Genomic DNA, 23,261 nt, shown 5'->3' with positions numbered 1-23,261 from the left:
CCCCCTCGCGTACTTTTGACAGAAGACGCGGACGTGAGCTTTGCCCACGTCCCACCATTGCCTCAAGGAGGGGAAGCCCCCCTGCTTCCTTCTCCAGTCGGACCAGAATCGACGGAACGAGTCCTGGAACTGCACGTCCTCCAGCAGCTGGTTGTTAAAATGCCAGTACGCGGACCCCGTCCTCGCGCGGAGCGAAGCGAGCTCCGCCCACACCAGGTGGTGGTCCGAACACGGCACCGGTCGCATGGAGGCCGCCGGGACGCAGGAAACGTACGCCCGAGACACGTAAAGGCGGTCGACTCTGGACCATCCTACTCAAGGCCTCACCCAAGTAAAGGCGCTGGAGTCGGGATGGAGATTTCGCCAGACGTCCACCAAGTCGAAGGACCCGACCAAGTCCCTCAACTTCTCCATCGCCGTCGTGCTCTGCGGGGCACCGGAGCGGTCCCTCGCCTTGAGGGTGCAGTTAAAATCCCCCCCGAGGACAATGCAGTCGCCGACGTCGACGGAGCCAAGAAGAGCGGACACCTCTTCGAAGAAGTGCGTTTGCTGCATTCCGGGCTGAGGGGCGTACACGTTCACGAGATGGAGCGGCACATCCCCCAGGCGAACCGTGACGTGCAGCAAGCGGCCTGGCACGGGCTCATTGACCCCCAAGATCTCCGGCTGAAAATGCGGGGCCAACAAGATGGCCACCCCACAAGAAGTGATAGTGAGGTAGCTCATGCGGACCTCTCCTTGCCATTCCAGGAGCACGTGGCTTCGTCTCCCGGAACAGTGTGGGTTTCTTGCAGGAAGCACACCGCATATTTCCCCTCCCGCAGGAGCGAAAAATTGTTAAATCTACGGCGTGCCTCTCTGCCGCCGTTGATGTTGAGGCTGGCTATGGTTATCTTCATGACAAGAGCATAGTGCAACCTCTACCTTAACCTATTGTGGGGGGGGAGTGGAGTCGTTTGTTGACCTCCACTCCTTCAGCAGCCCAGCGAGGAACTTTTTGAGCCGGCGCAGCTCAAGGCCTTGCGCCTTTGATAAGGGCCCGCCCACGGCAATGGTTTTAGCGGCGACGCGGACGGAAGCGATTAGCAGCCCCGGCTCGGACCATCTTTCCCGGGCCAGATGGGTTCGGTTGCGGCGACCCTGGCTCTGGACCAAAAAGTCCCGGAGTTCCTCCACGGGAATGAGGGGGGACTCAGCGGCGGGCACGAGGAGATCCACCGCCTCACTGGCGATGGACTCGAGATCTTCACCCGCGTCCTCCACCGAGTCCCCATCCCCCTCCGGGAGGTCGCCGCTAGCAGCCGACCCATCGACCGCACGAGGTACGGCAAACGGCCAGGCCACTCCATCTGGCCCTGGCTCTGCCCTGATCCCAACCCCAGGATCGTCGGCAGAGGAGTCCCCACTGGGCTCTTTTAAAAATGGTGCTGGGTCAGGAAGCGACAGCGGAAGGGGTTCCTCCTCCGCCCCAGGAACCGGGGAACACGGAGAGACCTGGCCAAAGTAATGTTCCAGGTCCTCCAAGTACCTCAGCTCCAAAGTAGGGGGCGAGGGTTGTTGTTCTTCCCCCTCCCCGCCGCCACCCCCCGGCCCAGCGTGTGCAGAATCGTTAAAATTATTCATAATTTCCGTTTCTTCCGGGTCGAGCGACTCCCGGGGGAAGTTGATTAATAGCTGGGCGGGCTCAGGATCGGCCTTTTCGGCCCCGCCCGCCTCAGTCCCCGGAACGCTCGACCCGGCGGCAATGCATTCCTCCGCTGGCCCCACGCCCCCCACGACAGGCAGATCCTCCACGCCATCCCTGGGAGGCAGAGGCTGGGCAGCCTCGACTGTCTCACCCTCCCCGGGGACAGATTCCTCGCGCCTATGGCGCTGCTTGGGGGCGCTGGTGGGGGACGCGGGACACGCGGCGGGCACCGACTCCTCCGCGGAGGGATGTTGTTCCCCCTCCGCCTCATTGGAGCGGCGCCTCCTTTTGTTCCTGGGGGGGCGCGGAGGCAGGGAGACCTCCATGTCTGCCGAGGCCTCCGGCTCCACCCCCCCTTTTTCTTTTCTTGCCCGCGCCCGAGCCCCTCTGTGATACTGGTCAAGGGCTCGGGCACGGGCTCAGGGCACCCCGCGCTCGCCGGTGACTGGGTTGGGCCGAGCGCGGTGATCAAATTGTCTGGCGCACTGAGGGGACCCGCCTCGAGATGTTTCGCCTTCCTCCGCGCCTTCCTTCCGATCGGACGCTCTCCCTCCCCCCCGCCGGAGGCCGTGAAAACAAAGGCCCCCGACGATGTCCGCGCACCTACGGCTCCCGGCACGCGGACGCTACGAGGGGGAGAGGTGGCAGCGGCGCCAGCCTTGGCCGCCTTCGGTGGTTTGGCGGCTTTGGAGGCGGGGCAGTTCTTGCGAACGTGCCCCACCTCCCTACAGGCATGGCACCGCACGTCGTCCGACGTCCAAAAGACACGGTAGGCAGTCCCCTCGTGCACCACATTAAAATTGCCCTCCGTCGTCTCCTCCCGCGCCAGCCGGACAAAGAGCTGGCGGCGGAAGGAGAACACGTGGCGCAGGCTGTTCTCCCTGAGGCCGAGCGGTATGGGGTTGATCCCTGACCTTACCTCCCCCAGTTGGTGTAGGTGAGGGAGGAGGAGCTCAGCGGGAACAAAGGGCGGTACGTTTGAAATGATGACCCTCTGCCCGGTGGCCTCGAGAGGGTCCATCGGCAGGAACGTCCCCCCCACCGTGAGCCCCTTTTCGAGGGCCAGGGACACCGCCCGCTCCGACCCCAGGAAGAACACGGCCTTCCCAGACATCTTGGAGGCCGCGACAATGGCCGAGGGGCCGACTACCCCAGCCATCGCCCGCACGCACTCCTCAATGCTCATTGTGGGGTGAGTGTAGCTCTTGACCCAGTGTTTTTTTGTTATCAGTCTGAAAGGTGGCAGGGCAGCAGGTGGCGCAGGAGGTGCCGTGGATGTGGACGCCGCCTGCGCATATGTCCTAGCTGGCCCTGCCACCGGCGTGGATGGGGTCGCCATCACGGGGTCCCTTTAAGGGCTACACCCACCCAAAGTCACAGGCCTTAATGGTCTTTAATTGGCCTCGTTGGTTTTTTTGAGCAGAGGGAGCTCTTAATGGGGCACACCTCTCCCCTAGTTGACGAATGGAGAGGGGCCTTGCTCCCTCTGCTCAGTTGTCTTAATTGTTCTTAAAATCAGGAGGAAAGGGCTCTCAGAGAGAGAGGGGAGAGACAGAGAGAGAGAGATAGAGTGTGGGGGGGTGGGAAAGAGGGAAGCTGCGAGGGCAGGTCTCCCCTCACAGCAATGGGTGGGTGTTTCTTTGGGTGCACTCCCCAGATGGCAAAAAACACAGTCTTTGTAGAATGGTCTTTGGGTGGGGGGAGAAGATGTTTTCACCTGGGGTAGCTGGAGCCACCCAGGCACACATTCCCAACGATGTTTAATAGGGTGATTAGTACGACTTCGGCCAGGTAGCTCCAGCTATCCCAGGCTAGGCAATGGGGGAGGGGTGCTTCAGTGGTGTGTGGGGCCCAGCTGTAAGCAAGACCCCCACACACACTTCCACACACACACATCCGCCGCGATGTTCCGGCCCTCGAAAAGTCTTCTTTCCTCCCCCCACCGATACAACAAAGTCTTTTGGGGAATGCACCAAAACACACCCACCTGTCGAAGATTGTAGAAACGACTCTCCCTCCTTCCACACTGGATGGTGTTTCCTCAGGTTGTTCTTTTCCCCCTCTCTCCAACTCTCTGTAGTAGCAATAAATGAAAAATTTTCTGCTCTCCTCCTCTCCTTCTGGACGTTGAATTGTAGTAAGCCAGCCCTCTCCTCCTCTTCCTGGGCTGTTCTCAGGGCTCACTCCAGGCCTTCCAGACAGGAGCAAAGCAGGGAGTTCCTTCTTTCTCAGCAGCACACTCCAACTGAATAGGCCACGCCTCCAAAGCTCCACCATTGGTCCACAGATCCCTGAAGGTAGCAGGCCAGGTGGATAAGTTCGTTAAGAAGGCATGTAGAATGCTTGCCTTTTTTGGCTGAGGCATAGAATATAAGAGCAGTGAGGTTATGCTTAAATTGTATAATACTTTGGTTAGGCCACAGCTGGAGTACTGCATGCAGTTCTGGTTGCCGTATTATAGGAAGGACGTGATTGCACTCGAGAGGGTGCAGAGGAGATTTACTAGGATGCTGCCTGGAATGGAGAATCTTAGTTATGAGGACAGATTGGATAGGCTGGGTTTGTTCTCATTGGAAGAGAGGAGGTTGAGAGGAGACCTCATTGAGGTGTACAAAATATTGAGGGGCCTGGACATAGTGGATAGTAAGGGCTTATTTCTATTGGTGGAGGGGTCTATAACGAGGGGGCATAGATTTAAGGTGGTTGGTGGAAAGTTTAGAGGGGATTTGAGGGGGGCCTTCTTTACACAGGGGTTTGTGGGAATCTGGAACTTGTTGCCTGGAAGAGTGGTGGATGCAGAAACCCTCCCCACCTTTAAGAGGTGGTTGGATGGACACTTAAAGTGCAGTAACCTGCAGGGTTACAGACCTAGAGCTGGTAATTGGGATTAGACTGGATGACCTTTTGTTGGACGGTGTAGATATAATGGTAAGTACTGCAGGGAATAGAATACAGCCAGCATGATCTCCTGGACTAGTTTCGATCGCCTAGATGGGTCAGAGAGGAATTTTCCCAGATTTTTTCTCCCTAAATTGGCCTGGATTTTAATCTGATTTTTGCCTCTCCCAGCAGATCACATGGCTCCGGTTGGGGTGGAATGTAGAATGTTTCAGTATAAGGGGTGTTGCAGTTGTGTGAGGCGGACTGGTTGGGCTGGGTGCTCTTTGCCTTTCTGTCATTGTTCATAGGTTTATATGTAATCTTTAGGGCTGCTGACCAAGGGCCTTGCAGCTCTTTGTCGGCCGACGTGGACACGGTGAGCCTAAATTGTTATGTATTTAATCCCTTGCAACCTGTATTACACTACCACCAGAGCGCCTACATGTTGGAGTCCCAAGGGATCCCAGCAACCCTTGGGAACATGGTATATAAGTAGGCCATCCATGAGGTACCTGCACTCAGGAATCTTATTAAAGGAGCTAAGGTCACATTTGCTCAATGTACACTGTACGCAGTTTCATCCTTTATTGTGAACGCATCAATTGGCAACGAGGTAACGAACAACCGTGTGAAAATGCAAAGGACAGTTGGTATCCTGGAGAAGTTCTCAGAAGGGGATGATTGGGAGGCCTTCGTGGAGAGACTCGACCAATACTTCATGGCCAACAAGCTGGAAGGGGACGAGAACGCTGCCAAACGAAGGGCGATCCTCCTAACAGTCTGTGGAGCAACAATCTATGGCCTCATGAAGAATCTCCTAGCTCCAGCAAAACCAACAGAGAAATCCTACGAAGAATTGTGTACGCTGGTCCGGGAGCACCTAAATCCTAAGGAAAGCGTTTTGATGGCGAGATATCGATTCTACACATGGCAATGATTGGAGGGCCAGGAAGTGGTGAGCTACGTCGCCGAAGTAAGGTGCCTCGCAGGACATTGTGACTTTGAGGGATTCCTAAAACAAATGCTCAGAGACTTTTTTGTACTGGGCATCGGACATGAGACAATCCTTCGCAAACTGTTGACTGTTGAAACTCCGAATCTGAGTAAAGCCACAACGATAGCCCAGGCATTTATGTCCACCAGCGACAACACCAAGCAGATTTCGCAAAGTTACGAAGTTACGGCCAGTACTGTGCACAAAGTAACTTCATTTTCGAGCAGGAATATACATGGCAGAAAGCACACGCCGGCTGCTGCTGCATGACCTCAGATAACCCAGAGTCCGCTATCAATACCGCTTCAAGCACTATGCGCGCAACGGTTGCAGAACAATGGGACACCTCCAGCGAATGTGCAGGCGAGCTGTAAACCCTGCAAACCCTGCAAACCACCACGTTGCAGAGGACGATCGATCCACTGTGGATCAGGCTGAATTGGAGTCTCGTACAGAGGAGGCAGAAGTGTACAAGGTACACACATTCACCATGAAATGTCCACCAATAATGTTGAAAGTTGAACTGAATGGAATTCCAGTATCTATGGAACTGGACATGGGTGCAAGTCAGTCCATAATGAGTAAAAAGGCTGTGGGACAACAAGGCACACAAGCCCAAGCTCAGCCCCATTCACACGAAACTAAGGACTTACACCAAGGAACTGATCCCTGTAATCGGCAGTGCAGAAGTCAAAGTCTCCTATGATGGAGCAGTACACAAATTCCCGCTGTGGATTGTGCCAGGGGATGGCCCCACATTGTTAGGCAGAAGCTGGCTGGGAAAAAAATCGGCTGAAACTGGGACGACATCCAAGCGCTTTCGTCCATCGACAAGGCCTCATGTGATCAGGTCCTGAGTAGGTTTCCATCGTTGTTCGAGCCAGGCATTGGAAGCTTCTCGGGGGAAAAAATGCAGATCCATTTGGTTCCCGGTACGCGACCCATCCACCACAAGGCACGGGTGGTACCGTACAGGATGCGTGAGAAAGTGGAAATTGAGCTGGACAGGCTGCAGCGAGAAGGCATCATCGCGCCGGTGGAATTCAACGAGTGGGCCAGTCCAATTGTCCCGGTATTTAAAGATGACAGCACGGTCAGAATTTGTGGGGATTATAAAGTAACGATTAACTGTTTTTCGCTACAGGACCAGTACCCGCTACCCAAGGCAGACGACCCTGGCTGGAGGAAAGACGTTCACCAAGGGTGACCTAACCTTGGCCCACGTGACGCAGGAGCTGGAGGAGTCATCGAAAGGCCTCACCTGCATTAACACGCACAAAGGTCTGTTCATCTATAACAGATGCCCGTTCGGGATTCGGTCGGCCGCGGTAATCTTCCAATGGAACATGGAGAGCCTGCTAAAGTCGGTTCCTCGCACCGTGGTTTTCCAGGACGATATACTGGTTACAAGTCGGGACACCATCGAGCACTTGAAGAATCTGGGAGAGGTTCTTAGTGGGTTGGATTACGTGGGACGCAGGTTGAAACGCTCGAAGTCTGTTTTCTTGGCGCAGGAGGTCGAGTTCTTTGGAAGAAGAATCGCGGCAGACGGCATCAGACCCACCGACGCCATGACTGAGGCCATCAAGAACATGCTGAGACCACACAACGTGACGGAGCTGTGGTCGTTCCTGGGGCTCCTTAACTATTTTGGTAATTTCCTACCTGGGTTAAGCACCCTGCTAGAACCCCTACATGCGCTACTGCACAAGGGAGATGACTGGGTATGGGGGAATTCACAAGAGGCTGCCTTTAAGAAAGTCAGGAATCTGTTGTGTTCAAACAAACTGCTTGTCTTGTATAACCCTTGTAAACGATTAGTGCTAGTTTGCGATACGTCGTCATACTGGGTCGGGTGTGTGTCACAACAGGCTAACGAATCGGGGGTTTTGCAAATGGTCGCTTATGCATCCAGGAGTCTGTCCAAGGCCAAAAGGGCCTACAGCATGATTGAAAAAGAGACTCTGGCGTGCATTTACGGGGTAAAGAAAATGCACCAGTACTTATTTGGCTTCATGTTTGAGCTTGAAACTGACCACAAGCCGCTCATATCGCTGTTCTCTGAGAGCAAAGAGATTAACACCAATGCCTCTGCCCGCATCCAAAGGTGGGCGCTCACACTGTCGGCATACAACTATGTAATCCGCCACAGACCGGGCACAGAGAACTGTGCAGATGCTCTCAGTCGGCTGCCATTGCCCACCACCGGAGGGGGACATGGCACAGCCTGCAGACTTGCTCATGGTCATGGATGCATTCGAAAATGAAAAGCCCCCTGTTACAGCCCACCAGATCAGGACCTGGACCAGCCAGGATCCTTTACTGTCCTTGGTAAAAAATTGTGTTCTCCATGGGAGCTGGTCCAGCATCCCAGCGGAGATGCAGGAAGCGATTAAGCCGCTCCACAAGCGCAAAGACGAAATGTCCCTGCAGGCGGACTGTCTGTTTTGGGGCAATCGCGTGGTCTTGCCCAATAAAGGCAGAGATGCGTTCATTTGTGAACTGCATAACACCCACCCAGGCATTGTAATGATGAAAACCATAGCTAGATCCCATGTGTGGTGGCCCGGCATCGACTCAGATTTAGAGTCATGAGTGCGTCATTGCAACACTTGCTCTCAGCTGAACAACGTACCCAGAGAGGCACCGCTAAGTTTGTGGTCATAGCCCTTCAAACCGTGGTTGAGGATCCACGTGGACTATGCGGGCCCATTTCTAGGCAAAATGTTCTTGGTTGTCATGGATGCTTACTCAAAATGGATTGAAGATGCAATAATGTCTGTAAGCACGACCACGGCCACTAGCCATGTTTGCCATGCACTGTCTGCCTGCTTGATGTCCTTGTCAGCGACAATGGGCCGTGTTTCACCAGTGCTGAATTCAAAGAATTCATGACCCGCAATGGGATCAAGCAAGTCACATCTGCCCCGTTCAAACCCGCATCCAACGGCCAGGTAGAACGGGCAGTTCAGACCATCAAGCAAAGCTTGAAACGTGTGTCGGAAGGCTCCCTGCAGACCCGACTATCCTGAGTGCTGCTCAGCTACCGCACCAGACCCCACTCACTCACCGGGGTTCCCCCAGCCGAGCTGCTCATGAAAAGGGTGCTCAAAACAAGATTCTCTCTTGTGCACCCTGATCTCCATGATCACATGGAGGGCAGGCGGCATCAACAAAGTGTGTACCATGACCGCGCAAATTTGTCACGTGATATTGAGATCAATGATCCCGTGTTTGTACTCAATTATGGACATGGTCCCAAATGGCTCGCTGGCATGGTCACAGCCAAAGAGGGGAGTAGGGTGTTTCAGGTCAAAATGACCAATGGACAAACGCATAGAAAACATTTGGACCAAATCAAATTGCGGTTCACCAACAGCTACGAACAACCTGAAGAAGACACCATCAACTTTAACCCTCCAACACACACACAAGTGGCAACTGACATCATGGTTGACCACAAAACCGAACTCACCATCCCCAGCAGCCCGGCAAGGCCGGCTACCCAACAGCCCAGTGAAGAACTGACCAACTCACCCACACCCGCATTTGTACCGAGACTATCGACAAGGGAGGGTAAAGCCCCAGATCGTCTCACTTTGTAAATAAGTGTATTGTTGACTTTACGGGGGTGTGATGTTATGTATTTAATATCTTGCAACCTGTATTACACTACCAACAGAGGGCCTACCTGTTGGAGTCCCACGGGATTCCAGCATCCCTTGGGAGCATGGTATATAAGCAGACCACCCACGAGGTACCTGCACTCTGGAGTCTTATTAAAGGAGCTAAGGTCACACTTGCTCATTGTACACAGTACTCTGTTTCATCTTTTATTGCGAACGCATCAGAAATGGCCTTCTTCTGCGCTGTAAATTTCTATGTTTCCATGTTTCTAAAAGTGGAAATAGCAGAGGCTCTGACCATCATTTTCCAAACCTCTCTGGCTACAGGTGTGGTGCCAGAGGACGAAGGACTGCTAATGTTGTACTTTTGTTTAAAAAGGGAGAAAGGGATAGGCCGAGTAATTACAAGCCAGTCAACCTAACCTCAGTGGTGGGAAAATTACTGAAAAAAATCCTGAGGGACAGGATAAATCTTCATTTGGAAAGACATGGATTAATCAAGAACAGTCGGCATGGCTTTGACAAGGGAAGGTCGTGTCTGATTAACTTGATTGAATTTTTCGAGGAGGTAACCAGGAGGGTAGATGAGGGTAGTGCATATGAAGTAGTGTATATGGATTTTAGCATGGCTTTTGATAAGGTCCCACATGGTCACGAAAGTAATAGCCCTTGGGATCCAGGGCAAAGTGGCAAGTTAGATCCAAAATTGGCTCGGAGGGAGGAAGCTAAGGTTGATGGGTGTTTTTTTGACTGGAAGGCTGTATTCAGTGGGATTCCGCAGGGCTCAGTGCTGGGTACGTTGCTCTTTGTGGTATATATCAATGACTTGAACTTAAATGTTGGGGATATGATTAAGAAGTTTGCGGATGACACTAAAATAGGCTGTGTGGTTGATAATGAAGAAGAAAGCTGCGGACTGAAGGAAGATATCAATGTACTGGTCAGGTGGGCAGGACAGGGGCAAATGGAATTCAATCTGGATAAGTGTGAGGTAATGCATTTAGAGAGGTCTAACAAGGCAAGGGAATACACATTAAATGGTATGACACTGAAAAGTGTAAAGGATCAAGGGGACCTTGGAGTGCAGCTCCACAGATTCCTGACGGTAGCAGGCCAGGTAGATAAGGTGGTGAGAAGGCATATGTATAATACTTGCCTTTATAAGTCGAGGCATGGAATACAAGAGCAAGGAGGTTATGCTTGAACTGTATAAAACACTGGTTAGGCCGCAGCTGGAGTACTCTGTGCAGTTCTGGTCACCACATTACAGGAAAGATGTGATTGCACTGGAAAGGGTGCAGAGGAGATTTACAAGAATGTTGCCTGGACTGAAGAATTTTGGCTATGAGGAAAGATTGGAGATGATGTGTCCATTTTCTTTGGAACAGAGGAGACTGAGGGGAGACCTGATTGGGCTGCATAACATTATGAGGGGCCTGGATATAGTAGATAGGAAGGACCTGTTTAAATTGGCAGCGGGGACAGCAACCAGGGGGCATAGATTTAAAGTAATTGGGGGGAGGTTTAGAGGAGATATAAGGGGAGATTTCTTCACCCAGGGGGTGGTGGGGGTTTGGAACTCACTGCCTGAAAGGGTGGTAGAGGCAGAAAGCTTCACCACATTTAAAAGATACTTGGATGTGCATTTAAAGTGCCGTAACCCACAGGGCTATGGATCAAGAGCTGGGAAGTAGGAGAAGGCTGGATAGCTCTTGGTTGGCCGGCTTGGACACGATGAGCAGAATGTCCTCCTTCCGTGCTGTAAATTTCTATGATTCTGTAATTCGCCAGGACACTGGCCCCAGCCTGGTTCAACTGAAGCCTGTCCCATAAAAACAGCTCCCTCCTATCCCAGTACTGGTGCCAGTGCCCCCTGAATTTAAACCCATTTCTCTCACACCAATCTTTGATGGTTCATCTCTCTGATCTTATTTACCCTATGTAAATTTGCTCATGGCTCAGGGAGTAATCCAGAGATTATTACCTTTGTGGTATGTACAAGGCACAAGTCAGGGGTGTGATGGAATACTCTCCACTTGCCTGGATGAGTGTAGCTCCAACAACACTCACAAATCTCGACACCATCCAGGACAAAGCAGCCCGCTTGATTGGCACCCCATCCACCACCTTAATCATTTACTCCCTCCACCACTGGCGTACCGTGGCTGCAGTGTGTACCATCTTCAAGGTGCAATGCAACAACTCGCCAAGGCTTCTTCGGCAGCACCTCCCAAACCCAGACATCTACCACCGAGAAGGAGAAGGGCAGCAGGTGCTTGGCAACACCATCACCTGCAAGTTCCCTTCCATGTCACACACCATCCCAACTTGGAAATATATCGCTGTTCCTTTATCGTAGCTTGGTCAAAATCCTGGAACTCCCTCCTTAACAGCACTGTGGGATTACCTTCACCACAAGGACTGCAGCGGGTCAAGAAGGCAGCTCACCACCACCTTCTCAAGGGCAGTTAGGGATGGGCAATAAATGGCGGCCTGGTCAGTGATGCCCACATCCCGTGAATTAATAAATAAAAAAGGTTCACACTGGATTAAATGCTTGTCCCTTACAGACTCAAAACAGACTACTACTGGTTAAGAGTTGCAGTGTAAACTTGATTCTTCTTTTGGATATCCTGAATTGAAGCTACCTTAGTACAATACTATAGACCTGTGCCTTTTGAAATGATGTTGCATCCAAAAGAATCTGAAAGGAGGCTGACATTTTCTGGGATTCGTGATGTTCTGGAAAATCTCAGGGATAGATGCAATTTAAATGTAAACCACTAAGTGGCAGTGTTACATTTGCCCATCCCTCATAACTCTTCAACCCATTTGCCAACATATCTGGTTAGAAAGTGATATAAATAAAGTTCTCCTAAACAGACTTAATAATTACAGAAATCTAAAATGATTGTTAACTCGATTTCTTCTGATGAATGATTGCACAAGAAGAACAGAAAATGGCAAAAGCCATTTCTAGAGATTCTTAAATCATCTAACTTAAACAAGATTTTTTTTTAAATGGGAACTTGTTTAAACTCATAGAAAAGGCAATCTGGACATAAGCTGCTGAATAACACAGACAGAAAATACATTTGTTGTTATTTTCACTTCATTTTCAGTATTATCTTCTGATATGTAAATGAGGAAGATCAGAATTCAGTAGGGTATCGCTGGAATGGCATGTGATTACATCATTATTAACATTTCAACAGCAATATTTTGAATCTTATAAATGTCAAAAATCAGCTGTAACTCCTGGATAATTTGGCCATTTTTGACAAATGACAAGTAATTGAGTGGCGCCCCATTTAGGGCTGGTAACAGCTGCGAGGCAGGAGTTCCTGGGTCAGGCGAGGAAGTCTCGCCCCACTCGCAAAATTGGGGTTACTGCCCCCGAGAGGAAGCTGAGCACAAAATAATGTGCTCCACTTGCTCTGTGGGGCACTAAGGGGACAGAAGCACACGGAAAGGGGCGCAGCGCTACGCACTGGGAGCATAGCGCGGCCACATAGAAGAGGTCCTCCCCTTCATTAAAGGGGAGGGCCAAGCAGCAGACTCTGCGGGTCCCTACCTGGACCAGCTGGGGAGTGGGGTACTGCGGCATCAGCCCGGCACTCAAGCAGAACGCTGGCATGCCAGATCACGGCACAGACCCTGTGTTCAAGGAGGCATCGGGCTGCGACAAGTAAGTCGGACGATTTTTTATTTACACCCACGCCACCTCCCCTTTAACTAGCGCCCCACGAGCAACCGGCCGCCGTGTACACGCCCCTGAAACTGTCGCTGGTATCACCGGCACAGCGAGGCGATACCGGTTACTGCCGCCACTAAACTCCCGCAGAATTTAGCGGGAGTCGTTAGTGGCGGTGTGCCCAGGCGAAAAGCTGGGGGCGCTAATGGGAGGCGCAAACAACCCTAATTTCTCCCCCCATCTGTTTTAAAATGCCATAATTTTCAACTCCCTGCTTCCTATTTGCTGAGGCCCTATTTCAGCCTCCCTACAATGTCTGCTCCAGCAACAGTTCTGTGTCCATTTCCTTCCTCTCTCTCAATCACTTGCTGCTCCCTAGGAGCACAGAGGAGGCGAGGCATTCTGACTTTCTACTGGCTCATTCTGTCCAATACTCTGCATTGTGTTTCTACATTTGCCAAATTTCCTTCCTCCATGGCCTGTCTCGTTCTCTCTACATCTCCATTCGGTATGGGAAACAGCCGTATATACTTAAAAACAACTTTCATTCACACAGAAATTATCTCAGCAAATTTTCTATACTACCAAATAACACAAACCATGAAAAATAAGAATTTTAATAGCAAATCAAAAGTCACAGAAATTAAAACATTTCTATCAGAAGCACCCTCGCATCTGAGTTAGAAGGTTGTGGGTTCTAAGTCCCACTCCCAAGTCCCACTCCCGAGACTTGAGCACAAAAATCTAGGCTGACACTCCCAGTGCAGTACATGAATCAGGGTTGTAAAGGTAGTCGTCACCTCCTAAAGCCCGTGCCGGCTTTCTGTAACAGCACCTCAGCTAGCCCCACTCCCCCACCTTTTTCCATGTAGCCCTGCAATATCTTTCCTTCAGGTTCTTATCCAATTCCCTTTTGAAAGCCACGATTAAATCTGTCTTTCAGGCAGTGCATTCCAGATCCTAATCTCTCGCTGCGTAAAAATATTTTTCCTCATGTCGCCTTTGATTCTTCTGCCAATCACCTTAAACCTGTGTCCTCTGGTTCTCGACTCTTCCGCCAATGGGAACAGTTTCTCTCTATCTACTCTGTCCAGACCCCTCATGATTTTGAACACCTCTATCAAATCTCTTCTCAACCTTCTCTGCTGCAAGGAGAAAAGCCCCAGCTTCTCCAGTCTATCCACGTAAGTGAGGTCCCTCAACCCTCCTGGTGAAGGAGTTGGCACTGCTGAGTAAGCCACCAGTTACCTTGTCTGATGCATGTATTGGACAGCAAACTAGCTGTTGGTGACGTCAAACTGTTTATTTTCCCTGTGCTAATCTGAAAGGAGCCAGAGAATTGGGGTTAAAGAATGATTACAGCCCAGTTTGAGGCGGTGATACCGGCTGGTCGTTAACTTTAGCACAGGGCGATGTTTTCCAACCAGGATATTCAGTTGTATCGCCCCAAGAGGGGAGTGGAGCGTTAAGGGAAGCGTTGCACAATCCTCTAAGGGCGCTAAAAGCCCATCGCAGGGCACTAGCACGGGAGCACTTCTCAACTTGAGGAGCTAGGATACAGGCATCCCAGCGCCTACAGAGGAGGTGAGGTCGAGTATGTGAAAATGGAAGGAAGGCTCCCAATAGCCTTCCACAGGTAAGAGAGGTAAGTAAATTGTTAAAAATGTGACTCTCGACACTTACCTCCTCATTCCCTGTGATATCGCCCCGGGATTCTCTGTGCACCGGCTGTCGGGAGTAGCGGCAGGCGATACAGCAGGCGAAAGCAGTCAATTTGGGAAACGGGTCGCAAAGGGGGTGTTGCACACTCCTGACATCACCAAGTGGGCGGCACTAGAGTACGCAGCCCGTTTGTGCCCCTCTCGGACGCTAACGGGTGCTGCTGAGCCAACAAGTTTTTCAGCCTGAGAGTCAAGGCAGTTGAGTGCCACTGGTCGTGCACTGTTCGAGCTTTGTCTGTAGGTGGCAACACTGGGTAACTACCTATCTACACTATAGCTCACTGCATGTTCAAGGGTGCTACAGTAATTTGTGGCAGCTGCACACAGGTGGGAAAGGGTCAAAGTGACTGACTCCTCAAACTGGGGGCCGGTGACCCTGAGGCCTCGGGTTTAAACCCCCCCCCCCCCCACCCCTGTGATGGGCAGGAAAGGGTCGGAGGGGTTAAATTGGCAGAAATGACGATCTCGCACCCCCCCCCCCCCAAACCCGCCGCCATCCCAGCCGCCGCAATATTAACAGTGACGAGTATCAAGGTCGACGAGTCTCCCGCTGTGGGGGTACGGGAGGCTCATTAATATAAGTAAATCAGGGTCCTATGGTGCAGTTAGGGCCCCGATGTGATTTTAACTCGTAGCACAGGTTTCTGCAGGCCGCTAGGGGAACCCTGGCGGGATTGGTTGCACGTCGATCACTGTGGCTAAATTACAGGATGCCCCATCTGAAGGAAGCTGCCGCACTCAGTTCAGTTCATTGTGGGCTTGTGTTTACTGTTTGATCCGGATTGTGGTTCTGACACTTTCAGTTTGAAAAGGAAGAATTTCTAGATGCTGCTCTTTGCACTTTGCGATTTGTTGGGGTGAAGCAGGGGAAGAGGAGGAGCAGCAGCAAGTACATGCTGAAGTGGGGGTTGCAGGTGGGAAGTGGAGGAGGCCTCGCCCACCTTACATGGTATACAGACACCTCACAGGAGGCTCAGCTTCCTTGAGCTCTCAGAGGAGCAGTGCTTGCGGAAGCTCCGATTGTCAAGGCAGGTGGGCGCCGACCTCTGCAGTCTCCTTGGGGAAGACCATCTGCCTGCTGGACCATACAGCCAAGCCACGCCGGTGACAGTGAAAGTGACCTCCGTCCTCAATGCTTTATGCCTCTGGATTCTTCCAGGCAGCCTAAGGAACATGACAAGAGTGTCATAGTCAGTCACCGATAATTGCACCAGGCAGATGGATTCTTTGCCTGGGCTCCATAGACTGCGTAGATCTTCTGACCAGACAAGTGCCTTTATTAACCGCAAGGATTTCCACTCCATCAGTGATCAGCTCGTCTGCAACCACAAGAAGAGGTTCATGCAGGTTAGTGCCTGATAGCCAGGGAGCTGCCATGAAGCTTTCATATTACGGCAGTCGAATGTTTCATCCTGGGACTAATCTTAAAGGATGGTTGTTTGGAGTCAAGGGGTACCCACTTTTTCCATGGCTCATGACACCTGTTTGAAACCCTACCACGACAGAACAGGACAGCTACAGCAGCAGTCACATCACCACAAAGTGCATCATAGGCATAGACTACTGGAATGCTGAAGTTGAGGTTCAGGTGCCTTGGCAGGTCTGGAGGCTTTCTGCAATATTCACCAGCCAGAGGCTCCACAATAATTGTGACACGCTGCGCTCTCCATAACATCACTCAACAAAGGCCTGGAGGTGCAGGAGGAAGGAGGCCTGATGGACCCCTCATCTGAAGAGGAAGAGAATGGTGAGGAGGAAGATGGAGGACATGACGCATGGCCTGATGAGCATCTTGCTGCCCGAGTTGCAAGGGATGCTCTCGTAGCTCGGCACTTCACATGGAGATCAATCACTCCTACCACACTTATATGACCAGAACCCTACGCACAAGCGGTCCTGCAGCCCTTACTCCATTGCTTTGACAATTCCACGTTGTCACCTTTAAAATATAGCTCCAACTTCCACACCTGTGACATAAAAAGCAGACACTGAAATTGCCTTCAAATCAGGGGGCACACGAAAATTGCTTAAGTGATAACTGTGCTCCAATAATCATAAAAAGTTCATTTGTGAAACATCCAAGTGTTAACCTACAGTGATCCGGCTGCTGTGTATCCCCCTCAGACTTCTAAGGTGTTTGCATTCGACAGTCTCTGGGTGGTGGAGCCCGTGAGGGCCCTGCTACTGACTGCCCTTCCTGCACTTTGCAGGGGTAGTGTGGGTCAGCTGCAGCTCAGGTACCATTAGTTGGGTATTAGTTGAGGGGGTGGTAATGAAGGAGACATGCAGATGACCTGAGGGAGGTCTATAGGTGCCTCACCCATTCTGCCAACATCCCTCCCCCTGGGACAGCAGCACATCAGTCCTGCAAGTCTGCAGCAGACCAGAGTGGAGGCGATGAGTGATGCCTTGGAAGCTCCGATCTACTCTGCCCACCAACTTGGTCAAATGTGGAACCGATGTTGGAGCCCAGAGTGTGCACAGCCGCCATTGGAGCCTGTCGGTAGGCAACAATGACTGGTAGCAGTGACTCTGCTTGTGAGTGCCCAGCTGCAATCTCCATGGAGGTGGCCACATGCTCCAGGGTAGATTGGAGAATTGAGAAACCCTGCGACACCACCCCTCATATGGTGGAAGTGAACTCCTCCATCATCTCTGCCATGGTGGACAGTGTGCCTGGCAGGCCAGCCAATAGCTCACAGAATTGCTGCTGTGCCTCCAGCAACCTCCTCTTCATTGCTGGCTTTGCATGAGTTCTGCAGCTCATTTCCATTGAGCAGAGCTTGGAGAGGATGGTGTCTCCGACATGTACTCTCCTCCAGCTATCCCTGTTATCATTGTCTGCTCCTGCTCATTTGTGCCATGAGAGTCACCAGGCATCCGCCCATCTACCTTACTAAAATGGTCATTCAATGTGCTGGTACCTGCAATACACGTATATCCTGTGATGGTGTTTTGTCAGGAGGTATCAGGTCCTCTGAGGCGTTTTCGTCCTCTGCAGGCAGGGGTTTGTTTGCTTTGCGTGAGGGCCCTGGAGGAAAGGAGAAAGTGTAAAGATTTAGTAAAGAAAGAAAAAAAGACTTTCACGACCCCCGGACGTCTCAAAGCGCTTTACAGCCAATGAAGTACTTTTGGAGTGTAGTCACTGTTGTATTGTGGGTGATGTAGCAGCCAATTTGCGCACAGCAAGCTCCCACAAACAGCAATGTGATAATGACCAGATAATCTGTTTTAGTGATGTTGATTGACGGATAACTATTGGTAAGGACACCGGGGATAACTCCCCTGCTCTTCTTTGAAATAGTGCCATGGAATCTTTTCCGTCCACCTGTGAGAGCAGACGGGGCCTCGGTTTAACGTCTCATCCAAAAGACTCCCTCAGCACTGCACTGGGAGTGTCAGCCTAGATTTTTGTGCTCAATGTAATGGTACTTAGAAGATGTTAATGTGCCCATAAAGCACTTGACCATGGTGATTGATGTGTTGAAGTCAGCTGAAGATGAAGTTAGTTTGAGGGAGATGTGGGGTTGAACGATTAGTGCAGTCATCCTGCTCTGCTGGTCCACCAACTTTACCATCACTGATGCTCAAGGTACTGGCAGTGCTGCTTATTTACAGTGCCTTCTTCCCCGCCAGGGTCATTTCAGCGCTGTCTGGTGGTCCTCCACAGGTCCTGGCCCTCTCCCTCACACTCTGCATGCTCTTCTCCTGTAAAAGGCATGTGCAGGGATGTGTGCATCCTCTGGAAATAGTGCATCCGGTGAAAATGAGGATCAGGCAGGTGTGAAAGGAGTGTGAATTGCGGGCGTTTGCGGAAAGTGGATACAGTGTGAATTGAGGAGGTCTGATGAGAGTGGGTGCAGTTCGAACAGGTGAGATGAGGATGAGGTTATTGACAGCAGTGAATGGAGGAAACTCAGGTGAGCATGTCTAAGGAGTGAAGACGAGAGTTGATGCATTGAAACGTTCCAATTGGTACCGAGGAAAGAGACGCAGAGGTGAGGAGTGGTACCAAAGATGTAGGAGGGCCAAGAGGAAGAGAAAGGAGATGCGTGGGTAAAGAAGGGCATGTGCTAGCCTTTCCTGACCCAGTCAGGTCACTGAAACGTTTCCTGCACTGGATCCAGGACCCTGGCACACACTCCCACTGCACATGTCCTCAGCCACCTCAATCCAGGCCCTCGTTGTGGTGGCAGTTGGTTTCTTCTCCCCACTTGTGGGGAATATCTCATCCCTCCTTGCCAGCACAGCATCCAGCTGAATCTCCAGGAAAGCATCAGTGAATTGGTGGGGGAGTGGGGGGTTGGGGGGAACAGTGGGAACACCTTCCCTCTCTTTCAGCCATTTTACAGAATTTGAACTCGAATTTCTAGCCTCGAATACTACTACACCTCACCCTCCCTTGCTGAGCTGGACTGAGGCTTCACCTGGTCTCCGGGAAATTGCTTCATGTGGGTGGGAGGCACAGCCACAGACGTGTGATCCCGACACGAAACCCGGAAGCGTTATTCAAATGGCGCTTGGATGTTGAAATCAAATATTGCAGGCTTATCACCTGCTACCAGCCACCCCCTCCTCCCTGACTGCCACCACGCTCCGTTCCCGGCTTCGGGTCATGATCAAGGCCTGAATCGCCATCAACAGAAGCCTTTATTGGCCCTGGTGTCCTCGCCAATATTTATCCCTCAATCCATATAACAACAAAACAGATTATCTGGTCATTATCACATTGCTGATTGTGGGAACTTACTGTGCACAAATTGGTTCCCCACATTACAACATTGACTACACTCCAAAAGTAGTTCACTGGCTGTAAAGCGCTTTGGGACGTATGGTGGTTGTGAAAGACACTATATATATATTTTTAAAAGTCTTTCTTTTATGTTAACAACAATGTCAATGCTTGAATGGCTGGCCCTTTGAGCATGTTGCTACAAATAAAACACAACTTCCACTTATTCATGCACTGTAAGACTTTTCATGGATTCCCAAGAGGTTATTGGCTATCTTTCTTTATCCAATGAAAAAGCCTTTCCCTCTATCTCCATAAATAGTAAGGTGGTTTTGCATAAATCGTGTACAACTGTGATCTCAGTCGCTGAGCACAAACCCTGACACAGTCGCTGTGGCATTGCCTCTGTTATTTAACTACAATCAAGGAACATTCAGTAAGAAACGAATAACGTGACCCCAAGACTGTTTCTTCAGAGCAGCTAGTAAGTAAATGTCTTCCACTTGCTTTGAAAATGACAAACTATTACTGTGCTTCATACCTAAAAATAGACTTTTAACGTGATTTTTTTTTAAACATGTAGGAGACTTCAAGCTCCGTTCTTCGATAACTTCCTAACCTAACACCATTAAAACCCTTCATCATGATTTTATTACTTCTCGACTTGATTTTTTCAATGTCCTCCTCTGGCTTCTCAAGCCCAGTCCCAGGTGAACTCCAACCTGCCCCACACTCTGCCTCCTCCAACCCATTCCACACTAAATTGATACTGTCCATTAATTCCTTGAATACCAAATCCTCGTTCTCATGCCCTGCACAGCCCCACCCCACCTCTGCAGCTTACTTTAGCCCGTAACCCCAACCCCTGTCCTATGCCCTCTGCCTCTGGGATGCCGTGCATCGCCCGCCCACTGCTCCACTATTGGTGGTAGAGCCTTCTCTCATACCAACTCTTTCAAAACCCTTCATCTTGCTACTTCTCTCCCCTTTTTTAAATACCTCTTCAAAAGTTTTTGTGGTACACATCAATGATCTAGATTTAATATTGGGGGTATGATTAAGAAGTTTGCAGATGACACTAAAATCGGCTGTGTGGTTGATAATAGAGAAGAAAGCTGCGGACTACAGGAAGATATCACTCAACTGGTCAGGTGGGCAGAACAGTGGCAAATGGAATTTAATCGAGAGAAGTATGAGGTAATGCATTTGGGGAGGGCTAACAAGGAAAGGGAATACACATTAAATGGTAGGACACTGAGAAGTGTAGAGAAACAAAGGGACCTTGGAGTGTATGTTCACAGATCCCTGAAGGTCGCAGTCCAGATAGATAAGGTGGTTAAGAAGGCATACGGAATACTTGCTTTTATAGCTGAGGCATGGAATATAAGAGCATGGGGGATTATGCTTGAACTGTATAAAACTCCAGTTAAGCCATAGCTGGAATACTACATGTAGTTGTGGTCACCACATTACAGGAAGGGCTTGATTGCACTGAAGAGGGTACAGAGGAGATTTATAAGGATGTTGCTGGGAGTGTGGAATTTTAGCTATGAGGAAAGATTGGACAGGCTGGGTTTATTTTCCTTGGAACAGAGGAGGCTGAGGGGAGACCTGATTGAGGTGTATAAAATTATAACTGGATATAATGGATAAAAAGGGCTTATTTCCCTTAGCAGAGAGGTCAACAAGGGGGCATACATTTAAAGTAATTGGTAGAAGATTTAGAGGTGATTTGAGGGGAAATTTCTTCATGCAGAGGGTTGTGGGGGTTTGGAACTCACTGCCTGAAAGGGTGGTAGAGGCAGAAACCCTCACCACATTTAAAACGTACTTGGATGTGCATTTGAAGTGCTGCATGTAAAGTCCTGTCCCCTCAGTACAGATTCACACGAGTCATGTAGTGAAGTCAAGGTCACTCTGGACCTGCACCTTTATTTCACAGTTCTCGAATGCTGCACTTGCCTGAGACCTGTGCTTTTTTATCTGTCTCTTGCAAGTGCACCCCCGGTGGTAAGGTATGCTGGTAGTTACAGGTCAAATAAAGGTGCACGTCCAGAGTGCACCTTTATTTCACAGTTCTCGAATGCTGCACTTGCCTGAGACCTGTGCTTATACTGTAACTCACAGGACTACGGACCAAGAGCTGGAAAGTGGAATTAGGCAGAATAGCCTCTTGTTGGCTGGCACGGACATGATGGGCTGAAATGGCCTCCTCCCGTGCTGTAAATTTCTATGATTCTATGATTTTATGTAAACCTATCTCTTCCACTGTCACTTCCTCCAACTCTGGCTCCGCATCCATTTTTTCTTATTGAAGCTCCTTGTAATGGTTTCTCTATTAGAGGTCCTTGCGATGGTTTCTATATTAGAAGTGCTATGTAAGTGCAAGCTATTCTTTTTGTTTTGAAAAATTAGCTAATAAAAAGTTAAGAAAGTGAACACAGATGCTTGCCTGCACCCTGACAAGGAACAACAGCAATGACGTAACAATTATATTAGCTCTGTGGGACTTGCAGATGGGAGTAACAAAAAACTGGAGTGATGGTCAATCTTATATCCAAACAATGGCTGCATTGGCGCAGGCATGAATCAGGTTGCTAACCACCTATTTGGTGTCAGATGATGCACAGATTTGGAGAGATGAGAAAATACCTTACAATACAAAGTGGTCCATATCCTCAGGAAAGAGTTGGAACTGGCTATGAGTGATAGAAATCGATGTTAGACATTTCTTTCTTGAAGAAAGAAAGACTGACTGACTTACTGACTGACTGACTTACTTACCTACTTACAATTCAATAGCACCTTTCATGACCACTGGATGTCCCAAAGCGCTTTACAGCTAATTAAGTACATTTTGGAGTGTAGTCATTATTGTATTGTAGGAAACGCGGCAGTTAAATTTGCACACAGCAAGCTCCCACAAACAGCAATGAGTTAATACCCAGACAATTTGTTTTTTTGCTTATGTTGATTAAATTCGGCCAAACTCCCTCTAAGGATCCCCCCTGCCCTAGCCCTGGCCTCACATCTTTCTCCAGTTTCTCTCTGATCTCCCCTCATAACCTTTCCGAGCTCATCCTGTCCATGAGACCCGTTTCCTGCTCCCGTGACCCAATTCCCACCAAATTGCTCAACACCCAACTTCCTTTTCTGGCTCCCATGTTAACTGAGATTGTTAACAGTTCTCTCTCCTCAGGTACTGTTTCCCTTTCCCTCAAATCTGCCGTTATCACCCCTCTTCCAAAAACCAACCCTCAACCCCTCTATCCTTGCAAACTACCACCATATCTCCAAAGATTCCTTTCCTCTTCAAAGTACTTGAACATGTTGTCGCCTCCCACATCCATGCTCACCTTTTCCGCAATTCCATGTTTGAATCCCTCCAATCCGGTTTCTGCCCCTGCCACAGTACCGAGACAGCTCTCATCAAAGTCACAAATGACATTCTTTGTGAATGTGACAAAAGCAATCTATCCCTCCTCATCCTTCTTGACTTGTCTGCAGCCTTTGACACGATTTACCATTCTATCATTCTCCAACACCTCTCCACTGTTGTCCAGCGGAGTGGGACTGCACTCGGCTGGCTCCATTCTTATCCAGCTAATCATAGCCAGAAAATTACTTGTAACAGCTTCTCTTCCCACCCCTGCAGCATTGGTGTCTCCCAAGGATCTATCCTTGGTCCCCTCCTATTTCTCATTCTACATGTTACCCCTTGGCAACACCATCCGGAAACACAGCGTCAGTTTCCACATGTATGTTGATGACACCCAGCTCTCCCTCTCAACCCCTCCATGGTCTCTAAACTGTCAGACTGGATGAGCAGAAATGTTCCCCAATTTTCGGTCCCTGCAACAAACTCTGACTCCATCCCGCTCCCCAACTTCTATCTGAGGCTGAATCAGATTGTTCGCAACCTTGGTG

The sequence above is a fragment of the Pristiophorus japonicus genome, chromosome 1 (assembly GCF_044704955.1).
Source record: "Pristiophorus japonicus isolate sPriJap1 chromosome 1, sPriJap1.hap1, whole genome shotgun sequence".
NCBI classification, from domain to species: Eukaryota; Metazoa; Chordata; class Chondrichthyes; family Pristiophoridae; genus Pristiophorus; species Pristiophorus japonicus.
This window is presented reverse-complemented; position numbering follows the sequence as displayed.